This window comes from Dendrobates tinctorius, unplaced genomic scaffold, assembly GCF_039654945.1.
Source record: "Dendrobates tinctorius isolate UK_male_01 unplaced genomic scaffold, ASM3965494v1 ptg000016l, whole genome shotgun sequence".
In the NCBI taxonomy this organism is placed as follows: domain Eukaryota; kingdom Metazoa; phylum Chordata; class Amphibia; order Anura; family Dendrobatidae; genus Dendrobates; species Dendrobates tinctorius.
Window position 1 is genome coordinate 88,195,908 of NW_027361684.1, and position 6,631 is coordinate 88,202,538.

Consider the following 6,631-nt stretch of genomic DNA (forward strand, 5'->3'; position numbering starts at 1 on the left):
GATTTCTTGGGTTCGCAAATTATTACCGTCAGTTTGTGCCTCACTTTTCTACGGTTACCAAACCCATCACGGCCTTGACCCGCAAGGGAGTGAAGCCCAACAGCTGGTCCCCTGAAGCTGAAAACGCTTTCCAAGCCCTGAAACGTTCCTTTGCGTCAGCACCCATTTTACATCGGCATGTGACCAGCAGGCCCTTCGTCCTGGAAGTGGATGCCTCCTCCACTGGAGCTGGAGCAGTCCTGTCCCAGCAGGCTTCATCCGGACGGTTGGTTCCTTGCGGCTTCTTTTCTAAAGTCTTCTCACCGGCGGAGTGCAACTACTCCATTGGAGACCGAGAATTACTGGCCATTAAGATGGCTTTGGCTGAATGGCGGTATTTACTCGAGGGGGCTGTACATCCCTTTACCATCCTCACTAACCACAAGAACCTGGCGTACCTACAGTCTGCCCAAAGACTCAATGCCCGGCAGGCCAGATGGGCCCTGTACTTCTCCCGCTTTGACTTCCAACTTCATTTTCGTCCTGGTAATAGGAACATCAAGGCCGATGCCCTTTCCAGGTCATTACAGTCATCGGAGAAGGAAGAAGTCCCATCCCATATTATCGAGCCCACCAAAATGATCACCGTGGCCCCTGTGAATTTTGCTATTCCTCCGCCCGGTAAGACTTTCGTCCCTCAAAACAGACGTACGGAGGTGTTGGGCTGGGGGCATTCCTCCAAGATTGCAGGGCACGTTGGGTCTAAAAAGACTCTCCTACTGCTGTCTCGGTATTACTGGTGGCCCACGCTTCGCCAGGATGTGATGGACTATGTTGCCTCGTGCACAATCTGTGCCCAGAACAAGGTGGCTAGGACCTTGCCCGCCGGTCTTCTTCACCCATTGCCAGTTCCTGAGGCCCCCTGGCAGCAGATCGCCATGGATTTTGTAACTGATTTACCCCGCTCAGCCGGATGTACCACCATCTTAGTCGTAGCAGATCGTTTTTCCAAAATGGCCCACTTCATTCCCTTACCAGGACTACCATCCGCTCCGAAGTTGGCCGAGATCTTCATCCACCAGATCTTCAGGCTGCATGGTCTCCCTCAGCGGATTCTGTCTGATCGGGGGGTCCAGTTCACCTCCCGCTTCTGGAGGGCTCTCTGCCGGCTTATGGGAACATCTCTCGACTTCTCCGCATACCATCCTCAGACCAACGGGCAAGTGGAGCGAATTAATCAGGTGTTAACCACCTACCTACGTCATTTCGCCAACGCCCATCAGGACAATTGGGTCGCGCTCTTACCTTGGGCTGAATTCTCGCACAACAATCATCCCAGCGAATCTACCACCAAGTCACCTTTTTTTGTGGTAACCGGTCAAAACCCAAGTATTCCGTTACCTTTCTCCACGTCTACAGGAGTACCCGCAGCCGATTCTCTTGCTAAAGAATTCTCGCAGATTTGGAGAGAGACCAGGGACGCGCTCAAGGGTGCCAACAACCGAATCAAGAAGCATGCAGACAAAAGACGGAGGGACGTGCCTCCGTACCATCCTGGTGACAAAGTCTGGCTTTCAACTCGACATATCCGTCTGAGAGTTCCCTCTTATAAACTGAGTCCTCGGTACATTGGGCCGTTTGAAGTAATTGGACGCATTAATGAGGTGGCTTACAAACTGAGGTTGCCTGCTTCGCTCCGGGTTCCCAACGCCTTCCATGTCTCGCTCTTGAAACCCGTAGTCCTGAATCTGTTCCAACCAGTTTCCATCGTCCCTCCTTCACCTGTTATCTCGGACAACGTCTTCGAGGTCAAAGACATCTTGGCTATGAAAAGAGTCCGGGGTAAGACCCTTTTTCTTATCGATTGGGTGGGTTTTGGTCCCGAGGAACGGTCCTGGGAACCCCGGGAGAATGTCAATGCTCCCCGGATTCTGAAAAGGTTTTTTGCCAATCTCAGTAAGAAGGGACGTAAGGAGAGGGGTACTGTGACATCGGCGGCTATGCCCGCCGATGCCCCTTCCAGAGCAGCGCGCACCGCAGCGCTTCCCTACCTGCGCGCCCCCGTCCGGCCTCGCGCCCGTCGTCCTCGCTCCCTCACGGCGGCTCCTGGCTTCCGCTCTCTGTCACGCGCGCGCCCCCTCCCCTCCTCTGTCTCCAGCGGTGGGCGGCGCTGAGGGGTCGGTCTGGCACACGCACTTCCGGGGGCTGGTATATTTCAGGCGTCCTCGCTGTTAGGAGGACGCCTGATGATTGTGTAGCAATCTGGCCCCTACAGTTCTTCTGTAGTTAGTCCTATCTCTGCCCATTCTTCCTGCCTGTCTCTGTGTCGTCCTCCCCGCTCTCCCCAGTCGGTCCAGGTTCTCCGGTTCCTCCATTCCTCGTCCCGTCCCCTGTCTCCAGTTTGCCTTGTTTCCTCCTCTTGCCATTCCGTATCTAGCCCTTCCCTGAGCCACCTTTCCCTGCTAGTATCTTGTCCGCTGCTTCTCTAGGCCTTTTGTTTGTGGAGCCGTCCCTCTTGGTTCCGGCTGTCGCGCCTCCGTCCTCTGTGGTCCTGCCCCAAACGGTCCCTGTATAGGGGTCGGTCTTCACCTGGCGTGCTCGACCCGGGGGCTCCGGATCCGCGATCCAGAGGGTCCACTCTCTGACATAGTTTTCGTCAGCACTACAAGCGGTCTCGCAGGGATCGACAGAAAACTTCAGTCTGTTGTAGATCATCAAGTTCTTGTAGGGTCAGTGCTTCTTGTAACTGTTTACGCTGAGAGCGTGTGGTCACCATAGTTAGTATGGTTGGTTCAACAGGTAAAAGAGCGGCGGCTTTTGCTTGCATATCCGCAAACGCGTTGCCAACAGTCTGTGGACTGGTCCTAGGACCATGCACCTTAACTTTGATAATAGCCACCTGAGTAGGTAATTTGATCGAGTCCATGAGGGTTTTAACAGCTTTAGCATTTTTCACTGGGGTTCCGGCAGTAGTAATAAACCCTCGATTGGCCCATAGAGTCCCAAAATCGTGAGCAATACCAAATGCATACCGTGAGTCCGTGTATAACACCAGATCAGGATTTGGGAGTGGATTCTCACTGACATTTGGTGGAGTAGCTGTTTCTTCTATCAGAAGTTGGGAACAGTCATATTGGACGTAATCCTCATCACTGCCATCTTTCCTTATAGTTCATTATACCGTCTTTCAAGGCATTGTAAAGGGGTTGCATTATGCGGGATGCATCCGGTATCCACTGACAAAAATAAGTGCATAGTCCAAAAAAACGCTGGAGTTCAGTTTCATCTTTCGGGAAAGGAAGGGAGCTGACAGCTATTTTTCTTTCTTCTGCGAGGTGTCTGGCACCCTGAAGGAGACAGTGACCCAAGAACATCACTTGACCAAGGCAGAACTGAAGTCCCGAGGCCGAAACCCGACAGTTCAGTGCTGCCAGATGCTTAAGGAGGCTAACAATGGCAGCAATGGCAAAAGACACTTGCTCATATTTTTTGCAAACTGGTTGGGACTGTTTTGGGCCCCTTGTGGCATAACTGTCCATGTTAACTGTCGCCCTGATAAGTGAATGCAAATAGAAACTGGCAATCTGGGTGTAACAATGCTAAAGAAGGTATTGGTAAGATCAATAACTAAACCAAGCAGCATCCTGGGGTATTTGGGACAAAAGAGTATGTGGATTAGGCACCAGGTTTGAGAAACACTTTTAGTGGTTCTACAGGCATTTTCCCTATATCATTTGGCCCTTTTGACCAGAGTTTAGATGGTATCTCTGAGAGGTATGGGGTGAGTCGTTAATCCTCAGGCAATATTGGGGGTGGATCTGAGCCTATCAGGGCCATCATAGCAGTAGGAAGGGCATGCAAAATACAGATTTCCTCACTGTCTTCATCTACATTTACAGCTACATCTTTATTACATTCTGGCGCCGCTGGAGTGGCAGCCTGTTACAGTAGCTCCTTCTTTGCTCTCCTTTTTTCTCTATTTTTTTCTATTTTTCCTTTCTCTTTTTTATTGTTACTCCAAAGGACATTGCACTATGGAAAACCATAAGAGGACCTGGACCTTCGATGGACTTTTTACCTTGTTTTTACTTGGATCTATTGTGTTGGGAAATCCAGGAACTGAAAAAGACCCTATTGTCTACTCCAGAGAAGCTATACTGCTGCTTAGGGATACAACAAGGCAGCATGCTGCTAATAGACCAGAGGACATTCTACCAGAAATAAGGAGGACTAAGAGAAGAGGTTGCAGAGCTGGAGCCCTCAGGAAAGCTAGAAGAAGGCGCTATAGACCTGCTCTTCCCTCCGTCATTATGGGCAATGTGAGGTCACTCGGGAATAAGTTGGATGAACTGTCGGCGCTGACCAGACATCATCGGGAATTAAGGGAGTGCAGTATGTTGCTGTTTACAGAGACCTGGCTCACCGAAGGTACTCCGGACACTGTTGTCTCGTTGGATGGCTTTAAACTCATTCGTGCGGACAGGACAAGGGAGGGCGGTAAGAGGAAAGGCGGAGGGCTGGCGATATTTGTGAATGATAGATGGTGTAACTCTAGGCACATCGTGGTCAAAGAGCAAACATGCTGTAAGGACATTGAGCTATTAGCTGTGGGCATGAGACCTTTTTATTTACCGAGGGAACTATCGCATGTAATCATGATAGCTGCATATGTTCCCCCTTCTGCGAAAGCTGATGCCGCCACTGAGGTCCTACAATCCACAGTGAGGATGATGCAGTCCCTTCACCCCCAAGCACTCCTGGTTTCGGGAGACATCAATCATGTGTCTCCAGCATCCATACTACCCGGTTGCACACAGTATGTTACCTGCCTCACTAGAGACAACAAAATATTGGACTTGTTCTTTGCCAATGTGAGAGGGGCATATGCCTCGTCAGCCCTACCGCCCCTTGGAAGATCGGATCACAACCTAGTGCACCTCCAACCCGTGTAAAAGCCACTTGTACAGAGAGAACCTGCTGTCACTCGCACAGTGAGGATATGGACTGAAGAGAGTGATGATGCTCTGAGAGACTGCTTTGAAACAACCACTTGGGATGTGCTGCAAGATTCCTATGGTGATGACATGGATGGTCTCATACACTGTATAACGGACTACATTAATTTCTGTGAAGACAACACTACCCACAAAAGTAGTGAGGTGCTTCTCTAACAATAAACCATGGATCTGCCCCAGAATAAAGGCTCTTCTCAAAGAGAAGAAGTTGGCCTTCAGATCTGGTGACAAGGGCAGGCTGAGAGATGTGCAGAAAGATCTGAAGAATCTAATCAGGCAGGGAAAGGCTAATTATAAAAGAAAGATTGAACTGAAATTGTCACAGAAAAGGAATCATGAAGTCTGGGAGGGTCTAAAGTCTATATCTGGGCATAGACAGACTGTCTCCAGGATGGTTGTAGATAAAGAGGGGCTTAATGAACTTAATCTATTCTTTAACAGATTTAATCACACACTGGCTGCTCCTGCCCCTGCATACCATTCACACCTCTGCTGCAATAACCTCACCCCCTGCTGCAACTTGTCAACTGAGCCAGGGTCTGTTCTTCACAAGTACCCAGGTTGCAAAAGAACTGGATAAGATCAAAGTTTTGAAGGCTGCAGGTCCTGACGGCATCAGTGCAAGGCTAATCAAAACCTGCAGGCACCAGCTGAGTGAGATCATTACATATCTGTTCAATATGAGCCTGAGAATAGGTATAGTACCACAACTGTGGAAATTATCATGTGTGGTACCAGTTCCGAAGAAACCTTATCCGAAAGACCTTAATGACTATAGACCTGTAGCATTGACATCACACCTGATGAAGGTACTAGAGAGATTGGTTCTCACACGTCTCCGTCCTCTAGTGAGCTCGGATATGGACCCTCTCCAGTTTGCCTACAGGCCGGGCATTGGTGTGGATGATGCCATTATCCACCTTCTAGATAGGACTCTCTCTCACCTGGAGAAACCTGGGGACACTGTGAGAATAATGTTCTTCGATTTCTCAAGTGCTTTTAATACCATACAGCCAGGTCTACTGAGAGACAAGCTGGGCCTTGTGGGCGTGGACCTCCAACTCTCCACCTGGATCCTTAACTACCTCACAAACCGACCTCAGTTTGTAAAGGTTCAGGACAGTGTGTCAGACACGGTGATCTGCAATACAGGGGCACCTCAAGGTACAGTTCTTGCCCCTTTTCACACTGTACACTGCGGATTTTAAGTGCAACTCATCTAGCTGCTACTTGCAGAAGTATTCTGATGACTCTGCAATAGTAGGCCTCATCACAGGAGGAGATGAAAGAGAGTACAGAGATACTAACCAAGCTTTTGTGGAGTGGTGTCAGAGGAACCACCTTAGGATTAATTCCGGGAAGACCAAGGAATTGGTGGTGGACTTTCGCAAGGGAAAAAATCCACCAGTAGTGGTGAACATTCAGGGAAATGACATTGAGATAGTCGACACCTATAAGTACCTTGGTGTGATCCTCAATAATAAGCTTGACTGGGCCCATCACTTGGATGCAGTGTACAGGAAGGGCCACAGTAGGCTTTATCTGCTCAGAAGGCTGAGAGCCTTCGGAGTTAGGGGGGCACTCCTTGCATCCTTCTTCAACTCTGTTGTGGCATCAGTCATTTTCTTTGGTGTGGC